The 25,005-nt window shown below is 44.0% G+C and overlaps 1 long non-coding RNA gene across 1 annotated transcript in view; it reads right to left on the bottom strand.

Annotated features, from left to right (window-relative positions):
* LOC113255306 (uncharacterized) overlaps positions 1 to 25,005 on the bottom strand; it is a 140,077-nt gene that overhangs the window by 12,174 nt on the left and 102,898 nt on the right. Inside the window, exons 7-10 of the long non-coding RNA XR_008957481.1 lie at positions 21,999 to 22,083; positions 17,029 to 17,188; positions 3,763 to 14,664; positions 1,211 to 1,330 (exon numbers count right to left, since the gene is read on the bottom strand). This is a non-coding gene — a long non-coding RNA (uncharacterized LOC113255306). The remainder of the gene's footprint in view (positions 1 to 1,210; positions 1,331 to 3,762; positions 14,665 to 17,028; positions 17,189 to 21,998; positions 22,084 to 25,005) is intronic.

The following is a 25,005-nucleotide window of genomic DNA, read 5'->3' as shown; positions in this document are numbered from 1 at the left end:
CAAGTAAAATTAGTTTTTTTGCGTCCAAAATTTTTAATTTATTTTAAATGGCTTTATTGAAATATAATTCACATACCATACAATTGACCCATTTAAAATGTACAACAGAGGGGTGCCTGTCTGGGTCAGCTGGTGGAGCATGTGACTCTTGACCTCAGAATCGTGCGTTCAAGCCCCACGTTGAGTGGAGAGCTTACTTAAAAATATAAAAAATTTTTTAAAAAGAAAATACAATGTACAACTGAATTAAAAAATTAAAAATTAAAATAAATAAGTAAAAAAATAAATAAAATGTACACCTGAGTATATTCACTGAGCTGTGCAATACTGTCACAATCAATTTTAGAACATTTTCATCACTCCTTAAAAAAAAGCCCATACCCACTAGCACTCACTTCCTGTTTCCCTCCACTCCGCCCCCTCCAGCCCTAAGCTGCCACTCAGGTATCTTTCTGCATGGATTTGTCTGTTGGCCACTTCATGTAAGTGGAATCATTCCATGTGTGGGTTTTTTGTGTCTGGCTTCTTTCACTCAGCATAATGTTTTCAAGGTCCATCCATGCTGAAGTATTCATTGTAATAATATATTGTATCTATCTAATATATTGTATCTGAATCTATCCAAAAATACCATTTCATCATGTAGTCGATCTTAAGAACAATGAATGTTGTTTTGAGCATCCTTTGTCTTATATAAACTCCTTGAACTTGAGCGTGTGTTTTACACTTAACAGCACATTTCAGTCAGACCAGCCACACTGCAAGAGCCCAAGAGCCACATGTGGCTAGTGGCTACAGTATTGGACAGCACAACCGTAGCCAGAGACTTCTCTGTTACTCTTTAAAAACAACAGCTCTCGGGGTGCCTGGGTGGCTCAGTCGGTTAAGCATCTGCCTTCGACTCAGGTCATGACATGGTCCCAGGGTCCTGGAATTGAGCCCTATGGGCTCCCTGCTCAGTGGGGAGTCTGCTTTCCCTCTGCCTCTCCTCTCTCCCCGCCCCAACTCGTGCTCTCTATCAAATAAATAAATAAAATCTTTAAAAAAAAATCTCTTTCTGTTCACCTCTACACTCCTGCACATCCCCTCCACCCCATCACCACCTATACCATTGTTTAGGTAGCTTTAGGCTTTCAAGGCAAAGTCTACATTGTGCTGCTCAATTCCCCCTTTTCCTCCCTTGGAGAGAGCCCTGAGCTCGTGCTCCCACCTGGGCAGCGGCGCTGGGATCACAGCCTGCACACACGTAACCGGAGCTCACTCTGCCAGGTCATCGTCCTTATCCAGGCGCCATGGTCAGATGATGTATTTTGCTAAGTGAAACTTTCTGCTGGAAAAAAAAGAAAAAAAAAACCTAAACAAAATTTAACAAAAGAAACTTTTCTCTTTCTTTTTTAAAACAAGTCTGTCATTTCTTAATTTTCGCCTTGGTACATTTTCCAGCCATTGTTTTGCTAATAATAGCTCTAAGCACACAAATAAAGCTCACTGGTAGTGGTAGATTTGGGAAATTGCTACAAGCTTCCTGACAGCTTTATCCTGCTCCTGTCAGCCATTTCCCCCAAGAAAATGGACGTTTAATCAGTGTGAGGCTGCATCTTATTAGTCTAGCTCATCAGCTATCACCTCCTTCCAGGCTCAGGAGAGAGAAGCCAGGAACCTACAGCGCTGCCACCCACTGCCCAGGACGCGGGGATTTCGACAGGAAGCAGCACCTTCAGGAATGAAGCACATTATTCATTTCAGTGTGCCTGTGTCTGTGCGGTGACATGGAAGTTATTTCTACACATGTGTGATTCTTAAGATTGGCACGTGGAAATGTTTGTGAAATTACCTTTTTGAAAGAAAGGTTTGCAAAATTGGGGTCATTTAGTCCACAAAATGGAAGATTGAGGGGCGGGTTTAATATGTACACATTTAGTAGAGGTGTAAGAAGAGTTAGATCAGCATCTTCCCTATTTCTCCTCAGAACAGGAGAGAGAAAGGAGCTAAGGTTGCTGGAGAAGGGAGTTAGGGTTGACTTTAGGAAGAATTTCTGTTGACTCCACTGAAGCATTGGAGGATCTCACAGGAGGAGCTTGAGGGCTTTGGTTAACGTTCATCCTACTGACATTACTGAGTATCTTCTGGGGATTTCCTGGTTGGTGTCTAATTCTGTTCCAGAGCTAAATCAGGAAGATTTCACCCAAAAGCTTTTCTGGATTTTGGTTTTCCTCACAAAGTATTGCTATCTCGACACCCCCCTCCAAACTTTTCATCTTATTCTCAGCCACTTAGGAAGGTTCACAGAGCTCCGAGTCCTGGAGACTGCCTCCCCCCACCCACAAAAAACCCACGAAAGACAAAAAACAAAGCAAAAAGCTTTTAAAATTAGAAATTCTTCTAAAAGTAGAAAATATGAGCCACTACACTAGTCAAGTCTTGGCCCTCTTGATCAAATCGCCACTCAAAAGGCAACGGCATTTTGAGAAACGCAGGCGGCAGTGGTACCTGGCTCGGACGTTTGGTGACTGGCTGTGAGTTTGTTTAAATTACCGAACTCCTTTTACTCAACAAAAACTTTCTTTGCTACAGAAAATGGCAGCACCATTTCCATTCTAGGATTCCCTGCCCTAGGCCTCACCCAGCAACTGCCTGGCTGTCTATGCAGGATGGTTAAAACACCCAGTGGAACAGGGAATGGCATAAAATTTCATTATACCGGGGAGGCCCTGCTCTGCTCAACGCACTACAGAGAACCAAATCTTGTCGTGTGCACCTGGGTATGAGTCACTGACTCGGTGACCTCCGTTTGCAATCTGCTTTCCCGTTGTATTTAATTTATCCTTCACGAGATGGAGGCCCTGAACCTCTCTTAGGGATGCATGCCTGATTCCACATAACTCCCGAAGTACGTCAGTTGTTTATACGGCAATCTCGTGTGATCCAAGCATCTCCACCACTGCTGTCATTTTAAGACCGTTTGAAATATCCTAAATGTCTTATTTTTTTTTTTAATTCTCCTCATGCTCATTTCCAAATGGAAGGAATTCTTATGAGGTAATAGGGTGGTGGGGAGAGAGAGTTTCCTTTAGCTCCTGCTGGTTATTCCATGTTCCGCTCCAGTGGGTGATTTGCATCTGGTCTCTGTTAACATCAATGGGCTATGTTCACATAACTAGATCAAATTATAAAAGGGCTTCCATTCTGAATGGTTAACTCTCAACAAACCAAACCGAACCAACCAAACAACCAACCAAATAAACAAAAAACAAAGTCTATGCTAGAGATACCAGCCTTGGGAAACCTGTGCTGGAGAAAAAAAAGAATCTCTTAAAGGCTGTCACGATGCCTTTCTGGTTTCAATTTCCCCTCTCCTTTTGAAATAAGATCCAGTACCCCCAGACCTCCACCCGGAATAAAGTTGCTGGGACTTGGCAGGAAACGGCATGGCAGACCACCCAAGAATTAGGGGTGTCTGATGTGGAAGGGAAAAGTTAAGCAAAAATCTGAAGATGATGTCAAGTAGATGGGAATGAGTCATCGATCCTCGGGCTCCCCTTTCTCTGCAGCGAAGATCCCCGCGCTGGAGCGCACAGCTCACCATCCAGCTAGCGAGGGCTGGGCTAAGTCCCTTTCTAGTTCCTACCTTCGCCTCCAGGCAGTGTACAACTAACCATTTCGAAAGACCTCCAACGCTTTCAAGTTCTTGAGAAATGTTCCTGTTTCCGAAACTCCTCCGGCTGTCTTCTGTCAACACACACCTCTTTTCCTTTTACTCACATGCATTTCCTTATCACCATCGGATGTATTTTGTCCCTTCCAATAGACCGTGAAGTTCTGGGAGCCAAACAAGTCTTCTTTCACCTCCATGCGCGCCGCGCTTCCATGTCAACACCTGGGACAGAGCAGTTACTCAATCCGCATCTCTGGGCTTTCCTTACTTGTTTTATTATCACCCTGGATCAAAGTTCTCTCCTTTAGATTGCAAGATTCAGGAGGGCAGGACCTCAATTAGTAAAAAGTGCAAGTGACTTCCTGCCAGGCTCAGCCTCACTGGTACCTGAACGAAGCACCCACACCTGAGGTGTGATCCAGGAGGTTTTAGAAATACCCTTACACCTCTCGCCTTCTGAAATTCCACCGAGTGACGCCTTTTCCCATTAAGGTTCTGAATCTTATGAGAAAATACGAATTCCCCCGAGGCCGTGAGATGGCAAGTTATCTGTGGTTTACAGTAGATGAAGGAAAGATACTGAGACTGGGGAAAGGAGAGATCACACGGGAAAGGTGGGATGGGAAGTTGGAGTGTCAGCTGGCCCCATTCACACTAGAATCTCAATAATGCGTGATGGTGGTGTTGACATGAAGAATTATTCTTCTTCCAACTGCCCAGCCCCTCCCACTCCTTATTTATTGATTAGAATATGAATAAGCGTGGGGGACAAAAAGAGCACTTACTATGTGCCAGACACTGGCAGGGACAAAACACAGAATAGTCACCCATGGTACCCTACACCTCTCCGAGCTTGGCCCTATTATGATCCCAGTTTTGCACATGAGGAAAACTGAGGCATAGAGAGTCCCAACATTGTATAGACAGAAGGTGATGGACCCAAGAGTAAAAATTATTGACACTTTTAAATGATTAAGCTCTTTTCCTCATCCCTTTCCCACATTCACCTCCTCCCCCAACCTTGTCAAAAGGCTTACCTTCAATAATCCTAATGGGTACATACGAACCTTTCTACAAAGAAGTGTCTCCAAGAAATGGCAACCAATGTGCTGTCATTGACGACTGTAAAAAAAATGTACATTGTGATCCAGTTTTAAAAATAGCCAGGGATTCCTCTAAATTGCAATATGCCATTTGGGGTGCTTCCCCCCCACACCATCAGTGAAACAGAGAAGATAACCATGGCAATCTTTATATCATTTGCCCCACAGAAATGGAGTCTAGTCTTCCTGAGAGAGGAGATGCCACATCTGTGTATGTATATGCTGTTCATAACGCATGTAAACTTAAACATACACAGAACTTTTCCAGTGCCTTCTTTTCCTCGAGGAGAATAAGTTGAGAAAGTTCACCGTGTGCATCGGACTAGAGAAGGTAGACTTCTTATTCATCTTTAGATTAGAAGAGGAAAGTGAGCTTTGGCTCCCTGGAATCAGATATGACTGCTCAAGAACTGGAAGGAGACCACGTGAAAGAAAAAAGCAGACACACAGCAGAGTGAGAGGTGGACGGCACCATGCCTTGTTCATGGTCATAGGGTTTTACCAAACAGAAGGGTATGGGATTGGGTAAAAACATTTTAATGATCTTCACATAGTTCGCATTAAAGAACTAGCTCTTTGAAGCACACCTCTTAAACCTTCAAAAATTGTCCTTATGATCTAGAGACTTTGGATTGATTACTTTCTATGATGACCTATGCAGCGAGTTGCCCAAATTGATTCTTTCATTATTATCACCTAAGGCCCCTTTTTCTGTTCTTGTGCATAGGTTCCACTTGGTGAGATTTGTGGAGGCCTACGACTGCCAATAAAGCATTGATAATCACTGTGAGTTTACTCTTGCCCTTGTAAAAGGTAACTAGCGTATTTTTTACTTTGAAAGGAACTTCTCTTTCCTAAGAAGCTTGGCTGGCAGGTATATGCAGTGCTACTAAAAGTACTGATACCTGCTGAGGTCCGGCATCCCTTGCGCTCTGTCATCCGTGCCTAAAATTAGAAAGACACAGGGAGGATTCTACCCAGCCCACCTGATAGGGCAAGGGAAGTCCAATTGTTCACACCTACTCTGGAGAATTTTTGAACATCCTACGAGGTCTTATGATTAGGTCTGTGTGGGAACATCAGTTTCTGCCTTTAGGATCTTGAATTACTGATTTACTTCTCTTTTGAGGTACTGTGTGTAGGTACAATGTCCTTATCAGCTTATTCCTGGGGAAGGCTGTGTGTCTCTGCTGTAGCTGAACTCTTGAGATCTCTCACCTGGGCACTCTGTTCACACCCACACTCTACCGAGGAGGTCAGAGGTCTCTGAGAGCACCGTGGCAAGGGAAGGAGCACTATAAAAGCCCTGTCTCGTGAGAACAACTTCTTCCCTGGAAGAATTATGAGTAAGATCATTGACTAGTCTTTGTCTCCCACCCGACATGTTGCTGTTTGAATACTTCGTGTTCAGTATCACCTCGAGTACACCAACACCCGAGGCCTTGAGGAAACTCTGACATACAGCACTGATAAGGTGGGTGGGCCAGCCAGGTAATTTCCCCTGCTCCCCGGGACCTCAGGGTGTGGCTTCATTCCACAGCAGATCTGCACAGGAAAGCAGAGAGGGTATCGTCATATTATGGATCCTAAATTAAATCCCTCAAACTTTTGGCTGTCAGGATATCTGCGGGAGAAGGCCCAGAGCCAGGAGTAAGGAGTCTTGAAAGCTTCAAGCGTCTTTGTCCTTCCTGAGGCTCTTGGACAGCTCAAGTACCCGTTGATGCAGTAATGCTTTGCCAATTCCTACAGCCAGGAGTGGATAGAATATTGTTATATCAGCAGTTGTCAGTCAACAAACCTCCCTCTTTTTGGTAAGGTGCATTGAAGACCATGACAATACTAGGAATGGCTATTAAGTGTCTCAGCAACCATATTGCTGGCCTGTTGGTAAGAAATGGGGCATATGGAGAAGCAGCGCTGGCCGGAACGAGGACTATAGATGGAGGAGAGACCGCTGATCCCTGGCAGAGTTCTGCCGAGGGGAGAGCCAAGCTCTGGCTCTTGGAAGAACTGCTCTCTCCACTTGCAAGCAGAGGCAGGGCACACAGGAGGGGCCCTGAGAGGCTGGGAATATGCTCAGGCAAACGTGAAACTCAAGCTTTGAAAGCTAAGCCCCAAATCCAAATATGCTGTTACGCAAAGTGTTCGCAGATTGGCTCGTGTTTGATTATCGTATGAGGTTACTTGTTGGCATGTGCTGAGTAATTCCCTGGCATGCCCAGGGCTCATCAGCGGCATTCCTTCCTGAGTCACCACTGGACACCCAGCCTGGCTTAGGGAGCAGGGGCCAGGGACCAGTGCTGTCCAAGAGGCTAGCTTTTCAATGAAACTTAAAGCCCCCGGTCCAGATTTGCTGACACAACCTTGCCTGCTGTTCCATCTTCAAGGATGAGCTGGTAGGCTCTTCCAATGAGCGTTTGACAGACTTGAGGAAACATTCTGGGGGTTGCACATAACTGTTGAAGTGAGGAATATTTGTCTGTCATCAGCTGGATGAGAAAAGTTAAAATCCTGGCCAGAACTTTGGAGGCCTAGGGAGATGGCATCTCTCACGGGAGCAACATTAGGCCAATTACAATGCTCAGCATTTTCCCAACACTGTAGGTTCAGAGCTCTTTGCGATCAGTTTGTTTCTTTAGCTGAGTTTCTTAAACACACACTACCCCTTGTGGAGCTCTCTGGGCCTCCACCCAAAAGCTAAAGGATACAAAGAGGAAGAAGAAAAGAGAGCAGCCGGCTCTATCCAAAGAGAGAAACAAAGCCAAGCATTTCAGTGTTTCATTATTCTCCAAAAGCCTGTCAATACTTACAATGGGGGAAAACTGAGAACAGCCAAAATGTGCAGCAATACAAAGTTGGCCACATGCAATATGGAAAAAGTAGCAGTCATTAAAATGGTGCTGTAGATTGCAGAAGAAACGTTAATGACATGGAAACATATAAACAAGATAACTGTTAAGTGACGCTAATTCTGTGACAGCATGGACAAATGTGATTACGTTTTGTAAATACGTATGTATATTTCTATGTGATACACACATACAGAAAAAAGACTGAAAGGATATAAATTAAAATGTCAATTGCAATATTTCTATGTTGGGGTGGGTTGTAAGTGATTTTTCTTTTTCCACCAAACGCTCTACAACAAACATGTTTTAGTTTTGTTTACATCTTTAGTATTATTATTTTGATTATCAAATAAAACATGCTTACAGTATAAGGTTCAAACAACGCAGAGATGTGTAAAGTATGAAGTAAAATTTCTCTTAACCCTGCCCACGAGATAATCCCTACATATACAAATCTGTATCTCTACAATTATTCTAGAAAGTTTATTCAATAGAATTACTTACAGTGCTTCAATTTGCCTTTTTTCAGTTAAAATATCTGGGACATCTTCCCAGGTGTGTGTTTCTTTCTTTTCTCTTTTTTCATTTTCTTTCTTTTTTTCTGTTTTTGAGTCGATGACCTGGGGCCGTGGCGGGCCAGAGGGAATGGGGCCTACAGCCATAGGCCCACCAGAGTGAGGGTGTCTGCCTCTTGGCAGCAGGGTGAACGGGCACTGGCTGTCAGAGCGGACAGGGATGTGGAAGGGGACTTAATTTAATCCACCTACTGAGTGATGAGAGACTAAGGTCCAGAGAAACCAGAATCGAAGCATTTTCACTGCTTGCCAATACTGCGTGTTTTTACTACGTCACACTGCTAAGTAGAAAGCAGATATTAGGGGCGCCTGGGTGGCACAGCGGTTAAGCGTCTGCCTTCGGCTCAGGGCGTGATCCTAGCGTTATGGGATCGAGCCCTGCATCGGGCTCCTCTGCTGGGAGCCTGGTTCTTCCTCTCCCACTCCCCCTGCTTGTGTTCCCTCTCTCGCTGGCTGTCTCTATCTCTGTCGAATGAATAAATAAAATCTTAAAAAAAAAAAAACAGATATTAGTAAGTGCTTTTCAAACAGCTCTCATCTCACTAAACTTTTGTTGCAGCTGTAGCGTCCCTTGAGGGAACTGGGGAGGCTATCTCTCTCATTTTACAGATAATACTAGGGGACACTTGCTAGGCACCAGGTGCCCGGTTCTAAGCTAAGCTATCTGCCTGCAAGATCTCATACGGTTCTCACATGAATTCTCTGGTAGGTATGCCATTTTACAGATGAAAAAATGAAGACCCAGTGAGACTGAGTCTCACTTGTCAAGGGTGCCACAGCTAAGATGTGGTGGAGCCAAGCTTGACCGCATGTCCAGCCCCAGACCCCCCACTTTCAAACATCACACGGGTTTTTGCAGGCTTAGCACTTCAAGTCCTCGCATGAAACAAATTTGAATGACTCTTTCCCTACCCCCTTTGCTGCTTTCCAGTCCTTCTCAAACAAAGGAAAACAGGAACGACATTCAACAACGCAATCTGGTGTCAGGCAGGGTTCAGGGGCCCCACTCAGTGCTCAGGACTCTGAGCCAAACACTGGGCTCAAAACCAAACAACACAAAACACCCAGTCCAACCACAGCTATTCTCACGGTTGGCACAGGAGTCCCCTGGCACTTTTCCTCTAGGGACTCGGCATGTCCCCTAGAAGGTGGTCAACCGCTGGCTCCCAGGTGTTTTTGTCTCTTATGTAAGTGTGCGCTGGGTTCAACTCTGCCAGCACGTTTGCACTTGCAGGTAAAGCCGATCTCTTTCTCTGTCAGACACACAATACACACTGAGTCATGTGTGCAAGGCCCGGACAATGTTTTTATTGTAAGCAGAGCCCCAAGGGCCTCATCTTACAATCCTCACGTGTGTGTCACCCCTGCGGAGAGGGGCCTGCCTGATGTCGTAGCATGTGCTGGTCTGCAGCAGGGGAGGCCCGGGGCTTGCAGTGAGCAGACCCTCTGTCAGCTGGTGGTTCAGGACTTCGCTGGACAGTGACACCGCAGCCTTCGTTATAATTCACTCACCTTTTTCTCTTTCTTTCCACTTTTAGGGTCCCCCTTCCTCTGCCCCTCATGCTTCTGTTAAATCTCTCTGCCTGATCTCTTCTCTGATTTCTTTTGTCTTCTCGTGTCCTGGAAAGCCGCACGAGCTCACTACTGTTCCACAGAGCACCCCGCCAGCCCCTTTCTCTTTCTTCCATACTCCCCAGAGCCTCTTCTGTGCCCCCACCCCAACCCCCCACATCAGGTCACCTCTTTTCTCTGTCCCCAGACTCTCTTTGTCACCATTATAGCCACTCTCAACAAGCAGGCTGGTGCCATCGTGAACAGGGAGACTTGGTGTGTTGAGACGATTCAGCAGGTGGTCCCCAGGGGCCCGGCTGCTTGGGTGAACTGGGCACTGCTGTTTACTAACTAGGTAAACTCCAGGAAGCCATCTCGCATCTCTAAATCTCCAGTTCTCTGCAAGTCAAACGGGATAAGGAAAATGCCTGCTTCTCAGGAGTGTTGCAAGCCCCATGTTAGGTTGCCTAGCTCCGGGGTTTGGTTTCCAGACCAATATGCCTTCCTAGGCGAGCGATCTTGGCCAAGATACCAAGCTTCTCTCTGCCTCAGTGTCCTTGCTTATAACACAAGAGCACTAAGAATAGGACCTAACCCCTTGGTACATTGGGAAGATTGGTTAATAAACATAAAAACACCTGGAAGAGTGCCTGGACCACAGCAGCCTTCCCCCAAAGTTGTCCGTTGTGACGCTGATTCACGGATGTAGGATGCCTAGAATGGCTGTCTGAAATAGCCCAAGACACTCAAGAGGTGGCAGTTACTCATTTGCTAGGAAGTTTTGTTCCTCTCACTCCCGGCTCTTCAGCTGCCACTCTCATGTGAAGCCTGAGCATGACCATTCTGCTTAGAGTCTGCTTTCATAAGAGCTTTTCTCTGCCTTCTGCACCAAGTAAAAACCAAGCCATAGAGAAGCCCAGCCTATAAACACACAGTGGAAGAACCGAAAGAAGAAGGGAATGATATGGCAGGTTTTCTATTAGTTTCCTCTCTTTTGTGCCCATTTTATAGGTGGAACATGTCTTCCTCAATAGTTTCATAAAACACCTTTTGCAAATTACGGCATACTTAATTTCTCTCCTTAAGTGACAAAATGTAGATAAAGAACTTGGAGCAGGGCTTGGGACTCTATAAATTGTAACTCTTATTTGTTGTATTCTTGTAAGTCTAATCTAACCACATTCTAGAAAACTCAGAAAAGATAGGAAAGAGGGAGGAAATTTTCCTAAACTAACTACCTATGGTCATTTTGTGCTCTCAAATTTTAATGCACTATGAGAACTCTCATTTTAAGAGAATTCTACTGAGAATCATCTCAGAAAGTGAAGTTTCTTTCTGGTACGAGTTAGGCTCTCCAAGATTGCAAGATAAGGATGTGGCTGGTTGGTAATGTGAGGAATCTCACATTGAGTATCATCTCCTCAAGTGATCTTTAGGTCAGAACATTCTCAGCATCACTTGGAAGATATTTTGGACATCAGTGTCCCTTCCCTTTATATTTTCCAAGAGAGAAACTGTAGGATTCATTTGTCATCAGCCAACTCAAAGGAAAGAGTATACCATCAGGTCACCCCAGAAGTACGTGAGTTCACTTTCCTCAGAGGTGAGCCAAGATTGTGAGATAGTGATAACACATGTATGAAGGTTAAAGCTCACGGATCCTTTTTTTTTTGTAAAAACAATAGCTACCTTGGTGTGCCTTCTGTGGGAACTCAGCTTTTCAATATAGGGGGTTCACTTGAAGTGTGGTATATCTACCGGGACAGCTCTTCTGATGAGTGGAGGCTTTCTGTTGTTCTGTGCTCTCCTGCCCCCTCCTCACGCACACCAAAATATTCCTCAGATAAAGCCACTTAAAGCTTTCACTTCACAGGAAGAAAGAATATGAATATGACTAAGAAAACCTGGCAATTTGGAGAAATAATTGAAACTCCTTAGAGTATAATGTCCTAATAGGCAAGAGAACTTCAACAACAGCAATGAAATTGTCAGCTTTTAATAACAAGCTGCATTTTCATGGCACTTTGTCATTTGTAAAACATTTTTAACGGTCATTATAATATTTACTCATTGGTTTACTTATTTTTTTCAACACCAGGACCACGTGATGACTTCTGTGGGCCCGCTGCACTTCTGCCTTTTTAGATCCTTTCCCATTAAAAAAAACACTAAAATTATTTAATAAATTTCTGTGGCCCTAACAAATCCTTCATTTTTCTGATGTGAAGAAAAAAATGAAAACAAGTTCTATTCTAACAGTTTTGTCTTCTTCCTCTGATTTGAAGAAAAATTAAACATTTTCACAGTACCCTAAAAACTACTGTGCACCCTGAGCCTACAGTGCTTTAGCGGATAAACGAGCTCTGTTCCTCAGCCTGTGCCAGGGGTGGGCTGGGGGTCAGAGATGCAGAGACGAGCACATGTGGCTCCTGTCCTCAATGCTGAGCAGTCTCGGCCAAGTAGACCTACAAACAAGCCAGTATGATGCCCTGCCATCACGGCCACCAGTGCGGCTGTCAGCAGGTCCCCCAAAACATGCAGGGGCCAGTTCCTAACTCTCCAAGGGCTGGGAGGATGGCTCTGTGGAGGAAACATCGCTTGAAATGGCTCTGTAAGACAGCATTTTCCAGCAATTTGTGTTGGAGGCCCAGTTTCAAATTTTAGAATTTCTGGCAGGCCACTTGAGGAACTGAGAAGTAAACACTGGGCCGAAGAAGCAAGTTTCACAGAACTGTAGAAACCTGCTATTAATCTCAGTACATGGCAATAGAACATGATTTTATAGTCTGATCAATACTCAAGATTTAATTTTGCTCCAACTGCAGGTGCGTACCATTACCTCCATGTCAGCCGACAGTCAAGCTGAGTGGGTCCTGTGGCGTCGGGTGCAGGAGGACCCCGAGAGTGAGGACAGGAGGCTCAGGGCATCTAGCTGGTTCCAGGGAGAGGCCACATGCTCAGTGGGGGGTGAAAAACCTTTCCTTCCTGATTATATAAAAGACTGCAGTCAGGGCTGAAAAAAGTTCTTCTCAGTGCTGGGGGAAAAAAAACCACACCAAAACCAAGGTGATAACATTTAGCCTCATTTATGAAAAAAACTATACTTTAGACATCAATCAAATCTGGCAAATTTTGTCAAATCAAATTTGACAGTTAGTTGCTAAGTGTTCAAGATACACCAGCTGCCAAGCTACAGTGTTGAAATCTACTACTGTCAGGATAATAATAGCAGATGCTTAGAATGTCCCAAGGACCATTCTGAGAGGCTTACATTTGTTTTTAATCTTCATAACAATCCTACTAAGTGAGTATTATTATCATCCCCATTTTAAAAATGAGGAGACTGAGACATGGAGATTTGGTAAGCTGCCTCAGTAACTGGCAGAGCTGCGATTTGAATGCAGGCCTTCTGGCTCCAAGATCTGCGCTGTCCGTCACTCCGCTTGCGGGCCTGTATGGACGCCTCTTGCACCTTGTCCACTGTGTCGTATGTGGCTGCTGGTACTGGATCCGCCTCCTCGAGAAGCAACTTGACAGCGCCCCACTGAAGGCCCCTCACCTGACACTGTGGAGTGCAATGGGAGCCCGCTCACCCCACAGGAGCAACACAGAAGGCCTTTGAGATGTTACAACCCATGGGGAACACTGACGTTGACAAAGAGGGAATGGGGACAAATGGCTCAATCCCAGAACAGATTTCATACAACTTCTCAGACGGTGCCACAGAACAAGCAATCATCACTAAGAGCAGTGGCGGGGGTGCAAATAAAATAGAGGATGCCCAGTTAACTGAATTTCAGGTAAGAGACAGATAATTTTTTGCTCTAAGTTATGTCCCTAATATTGCATGGCACACACTTATTGCAAATAGTTCTTTGTTGTTTCTCCAGAATGCAAAGTTAAGTGGGTGCTTAGTATTTTTATTGGCTAAATGTGACAACCCTGAGCAGTGGCTCACTTGACGTGTGTGCTCACACAGCCCACAGGCCCTGCTTTCTTCCCTACACAGTCCCTCCGTCTCCCAACCGGGCCCCTGGGATCACATGCACACTCAAGAGCTTGCATGTAAGCCTTTGTCTCAGGCCCAGCTTTCTGGGAACCCAGACTACAACCCACCTGAGCAACGATTTTGCCAGGTGACAAGGTAGCCACCCTGTGAGACAGGCATTGTTGTCATCATCATGGCACCCACATTTCAAATAAGGAAACTGAGGCTCAGGAAGTCCCATCCATTTGCCAGGATTCACACTCAGCTGCTCCTGTCTCTTATAAGAGAAAAGTTCTCCAGACTATTTGTGAGAGACATTGAAGCATTATTAGAATGAGCATGAATTCATTTAGACAATCATTGACTCATGTATTTTTTTAAAAGATTTTATTTATTTATTTGAGAGAGAGAGAGAGAAAGTACGAGAAGGGGGAGGGGCAGAGGGAGAAGCAGACTCCCCGCTGAGCAGGGAGCCCAATGTGGGGCTTGATCCCAGGACCCTGGCATCATGACCTGAGCCAAAGGTGGACGCTTAACTGACTGAGCCCCCCAGGCACCCCTAGACAACCACTGACTCATTTAATAATGAACTCCACTTGTTGAAAGAAACTCCCTTGGCCTTGCACAAAGGGATGAAGTAACATATGCACCAAGAGAATCAGTCTCAGTAGCCATAACATCAAGCAGCCATAACATCAAGATGCCCAATTCCTTCTGCTTCATGCTAGTTGGAATGATCAAACTGAAAACACGAAGTTTTCAACCTCAGCTCTTCACAACAAACCAGCAGCACATTATTATTTCTTTGTATCGCTAAATATAATGTGTTCATTCTAAAAGTGAGGACTGACTGCAAAGAGAGAATTTCAGCAAGCCTTGAATTTATACTTGCCTTTAACCTACATCAGAAATTCGGTTCCCTTCCAGGTAGCCTCCTAACAAGCTAAAAAAAAAAAAAAAAAAAAAAAAATATATATATATATATATATATATATATATATTATCAGCTGGAACGATTAGAGAAAAATAACAACATTAGAGAAAATCCGTGCCAAATCACTTGTACCCACTGGGTTTACACAGGAATGAAAGCTCCTTGCAAACTTTCAAAAACAAAGCCAAACCTGGGTAGCAAATAAGCCTAAAATGAGGAGAAAGGTGTTCTTTTCTACATACACTCTAGGAAGTGGAACCTCTTTCTTATTCCTCTTAGTCGGCTAGGATCTTTGCTAGGAAGGAAGTTACAAGGAATGAACCATCTTGTGGAGGTGAGAAAATCTCTGCAGTGTTGCTGGATTTGCTCCTGGAATAAGCCCCCCCCCCCCCCCCCAGCTCTCTCCAGGGAGGCTTGTTCTTGCAGCAGCCCAGAGAAGCAGATGGATTGGATGGCTGGCTCAGGTGACCTATGGAGGCCTGCCCAGTCCCCTGGGCATTCCAAGGCCCCACCTTCCACCTGACCCATGACCTTCGACCCTGGCCCTGTGGCCAACACGAAAGTGGGGGAGGTAAGGGGAGTGTAGGTATCAGGCTGCCTGGGCCCGGGCCACAAATGAAAGAGTCACTTGTTTCCATTCCTCATGCTCACTTGTGAGGTCCTGGGAGCTGCACAACTGGTATTTCTCCAAATCCTGGCAGCTGGTATGGCTGTGTAGACAAGCTGTACTTACAGTCATACATGTGTATGTGTGGTGCATGGGAGCCGGCAGCCTGGCTTTTGGTCCCAGGCCTGCCATCGACTTGCTTTTTGATTTCTAGGAACCACTTTGCCTCGGGAGCCTCAGTTTCCTCATCTGTGAAATGGGACAGCAGGATCCCTGGAGGTGCTCAGGCAGGGGTGGGGAGTGCGGTGCAGGGGAGGGGGCTGTGAGGAGGCAGACGGCAGGCATCCTCTATCATCCCCCACGCCACCACCCCGAGTCAACGAACACAATCCCACTTGGATCTTAGATGGCGTACACACAGAAGATTTTCTTTGAGAAAAGGTTTCTCTTGCTTCTGAAAACTATAGAGTAGGCTCTCTCTGAGTGACCTGAATTTATTATTCTATGACTCCATGATTCCAAAACCAAAGTTCAGACTTAACCTTTTTAAAGGATTGCATGCAACTTGGGAGGGCGAGACATGATGATATGTGATGAGAGGTTTCTGTTACTGCAGACTCTTCTGCAACCTCCCCAAGGGGACATATAAAGTTTCCAGAGCCCAAGACCCCTCCTTTGTTACACCTGATAAAGGCTCACATGTTAATTATTTAGCCACGCGGGCTCACTGGAAGGAACATAGCTGTATAATGAAACTGCCTTGAAAACATTTCCGCGTGTAACATACGGCTCTTGCAATTTAAACATATTTTTTCTTCTTTCCTATCAGCAGTTATTTTATGGACTGGGCTTAGCCGGCTTAGCAACAAAGGGCACTGGATTGGTGAATTATTCATGTAATCTACATTTCCTGGCTGCTGTGGATAACTGACAGGTGTCATGTCACCTTTTACAAACGTCCCACAATTAGGGACTATATATCAGCGTTTGACTTCGAAGGAAAGCTCCCTTTCCAAGCCAGTTTCATATTTTATTTACAGCTTGGTGGCGTTTTTGACTTGGCTGCCTATTTCTCTCACTTTCGATTCCAAGCCTTTTGCTCCACTTAATATAACCAGGAACATTTAAATAATAAGACTCCCTCTCAGTTTGCTAAAGGCAGTCACTCATTGCTGCCGTGTTTTATTCATTCAGCCATTATGTTAGTCAATTTCTTGATTTAAGAAACCTAGGATAAAATGCAGCTGTAAGGAAACCATGATATAAATCTGTTTTTATGACTTGTTTGGTTCACAGGGAAAAAACTAAAAGCAAATCTTCCCAGGGTCTGACACAAGTTGTAAACTGTGGGGAAAGTTAGCTAGTTAAAGAATATGATTTACTTAATAGGAGCAATGGAACATTTCATAACTCCACCAGAGTTGGAAGTTTTCTAGCATTAGGAATAAAGCCAAGGTGAGTTCTATTTAGGCCCAGTGAGAAAAATCCGGTAACAAAATAAACCTGGAATTGATAACCCTGAAGACTAACGAGAGGATGCAGCCGTACATTAAACACTTTGAGTGAACTAGAACCTTCGAAATCTTCTAGTCCTACCTTTCCACTTTTCCTAACAAGAAACTGAGGGCTAAGGCATGCAAGGGCTCACCATCACACCAACCCTAGTTAGTGGAAAAGCTGGAAGCTCGGCCAGCCCATTCCAATTCCTGCACTTTGCTCTGCAATGGCCACGGATCATTCTTGTTACCTCTACAGCATCCACTCACCTCTTCTGCTGCCAACCGTTCCTTGGGAGAAGTCCCCTCCTTCTGAGTTGTGTGATTTGCTTGGAATTATCTCAGGCCTACTCTGGGTGTGAGCCTGATGGACCAAGTCCATCGGTGAATCCATTTTCTCAAATGGATGCTTCAGGCATGGCCATGGGACCTAAATCAGACCAGGGAGAGAGACAGTGAATCCCAGGACTTACACAGGTGCTCCTGGAAGAGATGTTCTGTCCCGCTACACTGGGACGTGTAAGGCTGCGAGGTCTGCTGTGGCTATAGATCTCCTCCCTCCGTGTAAGAGGCTGCAGCTGCAGAGAGTGAGCGGGGAGGGCACCATGTGATGCCCGAGGGTGAATCCTGCAACACAAAAAAACTGAGCAGAGAGAGCAAACCTTGGTTAAGTAAACATATCATTTATCTTCTAAACTAGGACAACTTCGAGAACGAAACAGGGCAAGACATACGCCAAACCAGATCGGATGCATAAATAGGACGATTCTGGGCAAACAGGAGCATATGGTCACCCGGCTCTATGACGGCATCATCTGACCTGCTGGATTTAGCCTGGCCTCTGGATTAAGCTAGCTGAATTAAGCTGGCACTCTCTTTGGCCATTTTTAGTTTAGGTGACAATGAACTCACTTCATTGTTGAAGCCAAGTGGAGTTAGGAGTTTTGTAACTTGCACGTAATAGTTTTAACTGACACAAATATGCTGCTTCCTAACAGTTTTGCTTTCTGAAATCTTGTCCTATTGCATATTTGAAGCTTGTGATTAAAGGTAATAATTATATGCTTTAATCTTAATAAATGTTAGAACTTTATATTTAATATTTTACTTCAAATAATAAAAATGAACACTTACAGAACTTTTACTGTTTACAGAGGACTTCCAAGTTAATTGTCTTATTTACACTAACACCCTTGTGAAATGAGTATCACCCAAGGTTCACATGGCTCACGTGGCATATATGCAGGGGTGACTTTTGGCAGGGGAAAGACCCCCCACCACACTGAATTGGTTTGCCAATTTCTGCAGTGTGAATATTCCAACAATGGCCAACTTCAAAGCATCAACCTGACATTACGGGGTGTGGGGTTGGGGGGAGATGCATTGGCTCTAGGGAGCCAGCTCCAATACTCCACTGCACGGAACGTGAATCCAAGATTTCTGACTCCATTTCTTCAATTCATACTATTTTTCTGTTTCCGGGGTTTGGTGTGAGGTGCTCAGTTCTGAATTGTGGTCTCTTAACAATAGCATATGTGCCTCAGAGCCAGGGTGCCACAAGCCTTCAAAAGAGATTTCCCCAGAGCAGAGCTGCAATGGCCAACCCCGTCCAGACTCTGTGTGTTTCCTGAGCCTGATACCTGCCCTCAGCACGAACCTTCTCTGGGACTTCAGCATTTGTGGTGTGCCCCACTTGGATGTGGCTACGGGCTTGGCCCTCCCTGCGTGCCCCCCACCACTTCCAGCTCTGCTTATCCTGCAGCTGGTTTGGGTGACTTGTCTGGGTCTTTTGTTCTCTAGGGCCACTATGTGTAATAAAGAAAGTGCTGCCTCGCTTTACCACAGAGTGAGACACGAAGGCCTTGGAGTCCTGTGGCCTGGCTCGGGGACAGCTACCTGTGCTATTCTCTGGTCACTGCTATCAGACCTAAGCTCCCACACTGAAGGGGACACTGACAAAGCCTGTTCCCAATTATGATCTCATCTGAAGGCACTGGCCGGATGGTGTGCTAAATGCTTTGCCTCAGCAGAGGGAGCTTGGAGAAGGGTTGAGTCATGTGAAAACCCTAGTGGCAGCAACCTAATTTCCAGTCCTGGGGCTTAGGGGAAATTAGCCTGGCTTTATAGGGCTTGCCTTACAAGCTTAAACCCACTGGCTGTGAGCAAATGCCACAATAACCTTCATTGTCAGAAAGCATAGAGCCACAGAACTGCACGATAAAAATAAATTTGCATCTTTGACATCCAATGTATGGAAAAAATGAGAAAAAGAAAGTCTTCTAGTAACATTTCAACTCAAATATTTGGAGACCACTTTCCTTCTTTTTCAACTTTTTATTTAAATTCGAATTAGCTAACATACAGTACAATATTGATTTCAGGAGGAGAATTCAGTGGTTCATCACTGACACACAACACCCAGTGTGGAGACCACTTGTCAATTGCAACTGCTCTGGCCTCCTGTGGGCTGGCAAGGAAGGAAGCAGTATTGACAACGGCTGGTTCTACTGAGGTCAGGCTGCACTGTCCGCTCTCAGAAGAATTTTTTTTTCTTTTAAAGATCTTATTTATTTATTTGAGAGAGAGAGTGAGAGAGAGAGAGAGAGCATGAGAAGGGGGGAGGGACAGAGGGAAAAGCAGACTCCCTGCTGAGCAGGGAGCCTGATGGGAGACTTGATCCTGCGACCTCAGGATCATGACCTGAGCTGAAGGCAGACACTTAACTGACTGAGCCACCCAGACACCCCCAGAAGAACGGTTTTAAGAACCATTTAGGTTTCATTTTCGGGTAGGCTTTCATACTTCTGCTTGACTGTGGGCCATGGAGCATCTGAGCATTCCCTTACAACTTGATGAAGCAAGTTGATGGAGGACTGGAAAGCTGCCCTCCTGCAATGGCAGCTCCTGGGGGAATAAAGGGTCCTTTACCAGAAGGATTCAAATCTGCAGGGGGATTTGTGTCCCCTCTAGTTTTTCCCACAGAGGAAATTACGGTGACTGAGTTTAGTATTGCTTTCCCACGTGCAAAGAAAATGCAGTTGCAGTAAATCAACCAATTTTTTTTCTTCCTTTTCTTTCTTTCTTTCTTTCTTTCTTTCTTTCTTTCTTTCTTTCTTTCTTTCTTTCCTTCTTTCTTTCTTTTTGTATCTGGATAAATGTGCTCATGCAAGAGGTGTGGAGCATCAAGTCATAGTAAAGGCCATAGTCCCAGGTCCATTTCTGAGCTTGTGATCTGGCTGCAGGTCTGATCTGACAAAGAGCAGGAAACAATCCATTGCAGTTTACAATAATGAATGAGACTGGTATGGATGACAAAGGCTGTGAGAGTTCAGAAGAACTGGAAAAGTGAGAGAAGAATCTGGAAAGAAGGGGAGACTTAAGCTGGGCTCTGACAGCTGGACAGGAAAAGGAGGACATTCCAGCTGAGTAGAATGAGAACATTATGGGCCACAGGGTGGCATGAACGCCCAGGCGGGGGGGCGGGCAGGAGGTGAGGGGGAGTGTTGATGCATAAGTACCTTTAAGCAGCTAGGGTTCTCCCATAGAGAGTAAGCAAGAGGTTTACTGAATAAGCTTCTCAAGAGAGGAGGAGTGAACAGCTCATAAGGTTAGGAATAGGAGGACCCTGTCATAAAAGACAATGTGGCAAATCCGGCCACCACAGAGTGGGACTCAGCCATAGTTAACACGTAGCAGACTGTGACTCGGAACCTACTTCTTAGAACATCCAGCATCCACACAGAGTCAGACTGAAAAGTTCCTCTGATAGTTTCAGCTGATGAGCAGACTGGATTTTGCACAACTGACCTGATTTGCAATGTCATCCATGTTGTCATTAAGATGACCCCCAAAAGAAACCACACATTGACAAATGTATGAATTATTTAAAATTCTGGACTCTTTGTGGCAGGTATTCTAGGCCCAAAGAATACAGAAGTAATGAAAATGGAAGCATTAGGGGTTTAAAGGGCTGCTTATTTCTGAAAGCCTGAGGTGGCTCTGAGAACTGAGGGACAGCGGCTAACACGGTGACTTAAGAGAACCCCCCGGGATCTACGTTTCCATCGAGCTAACCGCCAGTCTTCCCTTTGCAGGAGGTGGAGTGTCCAAAGGTTGTGGATCTCCCTATAGCCAAGTATGTCAGTTTGACCATGTTTCAGGTTTAAAAAAGTTCAGCTTCATATATAGAAACAGGCTGTCATGCTCCTCCCATTCCACCCAGACAAATCGGCCTCTGGTGTGGGGAACTGAGCCCTAAAGAAGGAAGCGTTGTGTGGAGACAGCGGCCATGTCTCAGGCAGAAGTCAAGCCAAAAAGCCAGATATTCTATCCAAGGCAACTTGAAAAAGTGGAGAAAGCCTCAGTATATGCAAATATCAGACAGTGGGGCCTCACAGCAAATGAGTTCCACTATTTGTAAGAAAAGCAAGCAAGCCGTTGGAGGAAGTTAGGGAATCTCCTTTCATAAATATTAAGGAATTTTTTTTAAAGATTTTATTTATTTATTCGACAGAGATAGAGACAGCTAGCCAGAGAGGGAACACAAGCAGGGGGAGTGGGAGAGGAAGAAGCAGGCTCATAGCGGAAGAGCCTGACGTGGGGCTCGATCCCATAACGCCAGGATCACGCCCTGAGCTGAAGGCAGACGCTTTAACCGCTGTGCCACCCAGGCGCCCCAAGGAATTTTTAATACAGTATTTATTTAGAGACAAGGAAATGGGAATAATTAGCCCTTTCGGTTGGTTTCTTTTAAACTTCTGCTCCCAAACATCTTTCAAGGAGACAAAAATTTTTAATATTACTGGAAAAGCAGAAAAGCCCAAAGGGATCAAGTGAAAACTTTACAACTGAGTAAAAACAGGAAGAATAGAAAATGCTTTGATACATATTGAGACTCTTGGCTGCGAACAACAAAGGTTCTGTTAGGTTTCCTGGGAGAAACGGGAGGCTTACCAGGAGAATGCACATGGTGGGGAAGCAGATGCTGAGCTACCAGGTCAGGGGCCTGCTGCTCTCCCCTCTCTGTCCCGTAGGCCCACGCGATTTGGCCTCCCCTCTCCCCCGACTACCTTCATGGCTTCCTTGTAGTTTCTGCTCCCTCACTCTGCGTGCACATGGCATTAGAGCTCTCAGACCCCTCTCTAATTGAGACCCTTCTGTTTGAGCTCCCTGCTACTAATGAGCACATTCTCGCTGAACTTTCAATTCTCAAAAGACTGAATCTGCCCGACCCCATTCACCTGTTGGTTCCAGGTTAGGTGACACGCCGTCTCCAGCCAATGCAATGGTTAGCTTCAGGTCAGGTGTCTGCTTCTAGTCCAATTCCTAGGAGAAAATGAGTGGTGGGAAGTTAAAGGGTGTGTTCAGGACATTTCTCATTAGAAACGGCTATGGTGTAAGCAGGCTCTGATTGCAGTCTCTATTAAAAAGTAATGATAAGCAGCTCTTCCTCAGGACTAACAAATGTGCTCTTAAACTTGAGCTTGAGGACATTTTTACTATTTTATTCATTCAATCATTTATTCATTCTGACTCATCTTTAATCATTAAAGATTTGAGGTGGCTTACAAATCTATATACAATAAACAAGGATCAAATAGTTGAGAAATGTAGGCAAATCCTTATGTTTCTAAGAATAGAAAAATAAAAAGCCAGGGACAAAATTATCACCACATAGTACATAAAACTCAACATTGGAAATTACCAGAGATAGGCTTTGAATTTGTCTCTAAACCTGAAACCTGCTAAACTTAATAACAATTGGCTAGATCAAGGCAAAAGTCCTGGCAGAAAATGTCTTTTACATTCAAATAGGTTACTAGCCAAGCCTGTGGAAGCCTACCCTTCCAAAGAGACAATCACTCTCTCTCTCTCACTCTCTGTCTCTCTCTTTCTAATAATTTCTGGGCCACCATGATGGGAGAGGAGACTCTGGATTAGGTCTCAAGTCTTCTTCTAGTCCTGATCTCTTAAGGATGGTTGAGATTTCTTGACTGAGCAAGAAAACAAATCACTAAGAAGGCAAGATTTTATGTAGCTAAAAACAACCTCCAACACAACTTCGGTACATTGAAGCCTTACCCCTTGCCTCCTCCAAAAATGGAGACATAGTTTCAAAGTTCAAAAGGCACGTCATAAATTTCTCACTTCTTTTTTATTGTTCATTGTAAGGCAAGAAGTGCACAGGAAGGCTGGCTCAGTGATTTTTTCTGCTCTCCAGTTTTTTGCCTGTAGCATTTCTGACATTCTCAGATCTTCTGAGGCTCTTTATTTACTTTTTTTTTTTTTTTTTAACTTTCTTTTGATTATAGAGCAGCAAAAAGCACTAGAAAGCTTGGTCCTGGTGCATGAAAATGGACAAGCTCTGCCGTAGAGTACCAGGCCTGACATGCGGGGTGAGAGGCACTGTGGGAGTTCTGGTAAGTAAAAGGGAATGTTCCCTCACAGGCCGGACCTGGGAGTCATTCTATTTTAAAGGACAGCTGTTGTTCAATACTCGTTGAGCAGTGACCATGTTCTAAGTGCCACAGAAGCAGGTATGTGACTTGACATTTGAAAAGAGGAGACTAGTTTTTATAGGAACCAGTTATTTGATATGATGATTGCCTGGAAAGGGGTAGAAGGGATTCTTGGCGCTTTAACTCTTGCTAACTGAGAAAGATGTCACATAGATTGCTAAAACGGTGATCCTGGAAAACCATTTACAATATTCAATTAACAATAATTAAGGAACTCAGTGGGAAGCTCCTTACTGACTTGCTAAATAGCAAAAATTGGTACTTGGCATTCCCAGTGGGTGAGAGAAAAGATAATAAGTACCCAAAATGTAAAGACAATCGAAATGAAACCAATTATGACCAAATTATATTACTCAAATAGAAACACAAGTTGAATCAGGAATATTTAAGTTTTTGACAGAAAATATTAAAAAGAGATACAATAACGTTTTAGCCATTAATTGATCATCTAATCTAGTGTAGTCCTGGGAAGGGAGCTGCTTTATAAACCTTCAAGTTTTACATATGCTGGTAAGGGACCACAGTCTATTATAACAACCTCATATTTTTAGGCGCTAGTAAAGGCTAATTTTCTGTTAATATAGTTAATAATGAACCATAATTGATTCTATTACCAATGGTCTTGAAAAGACTGTTAGCTAGTTATTTAGCCCATCTTTTCACAATCACATACTCACAAATACTAATGCTAATTTGATTTACTATAGTCGACTTTAGTAATTTTCAACTATTCCCCACCAACTAATTTTCTAAGGCACTAAAACAAAGATTCTTTTCTTCTCCTACCCTTTTATAGTCTTCCTCCCCTGCTTCGTTACGATCCTTCACTTCCCCAATAATTTCTCCTCCTCCATATATTTGAAATGGTACAATCAAACTCAGACTTGAAATAATCCTCCAATATCCAATCCGGCATAAGTCAAGGGTTGCCTGCATATGCTTATAATGGAGCAAATCTAAAACATGGAACACTTGATAGGTTTCATTTAATCCAACCTCCCTGTTCCTCCATGCATATATCCACATTTCACACTGACTAATATTTAAGTCTAAAAACCCAACCTGGTCTGATCTCTGGCAAGGAAAAACACACACACCCACACACTAGTACATTCATCATTAATCCAGCAAGCATCTGTAGAAGTTCTTCGCTGGTAGACTCTTGGGTATGTCCAAACCTCTGTCGGCTGAACTAAATCTTTGGGTTTTAAATATTTGGTTTAAATATTTAATACTTTAATATTTTTAATATTAAATACTTTAAATATTTGGTTTAGAAATAAATAAAATAATAATAAATAAATAAAACCTTCAAGTATGTTTGAACAAAACCCTCATATTTATTATCACAGAGCTAAGCTCAATCTTTTCATATAAAAACGACTCTGAGGAAGGCATAAATCACAGCTATCTTGAGAGTAAACCTATCTGTGTGTATGTGTGTGTGTAAATATAAACAGATGTGTATATGTATAAATATGTTTTTCAAAAACTCAATCATACTTTTTGTGGCCTGCTTTTTTTCTCAGTATATTGTAAATATCTTTCTATTCCAATTAATATATATCAATTTTACCATTTAACGGCTACGTGATGGTATGGATGTACCATCATTAATCATTTGATTAATCTTCTGTTGTTCAACATTTAGGTTCTTCTGGTTTGCTTGTACACAGATTTTTACATATTTATCTGGGATCTACTCATTCAATTGGGATGAATTTCTGCA

This window comes from Ursus arctos, unplaced genomic scaffold (genome assembly GCF_023065955.2).
Source record: "Ursus arctos isolate Adak ecotype North America unplaced genomic scaffold, UrsArc2.0 scaffold_5, whole genome shotgun sequence".
NCBI classification, from domain to species: Eukaryota; Metazoa; Chordata; class Mammalia; order Carnivora; family Ursidae; genus Ursus; species Ursus arctos.
The sequence above is the reverse complement of the archived record's forward strand: the minus strand, read 5'-3'. Positions and strand labels throughout refer to the sequence as shown.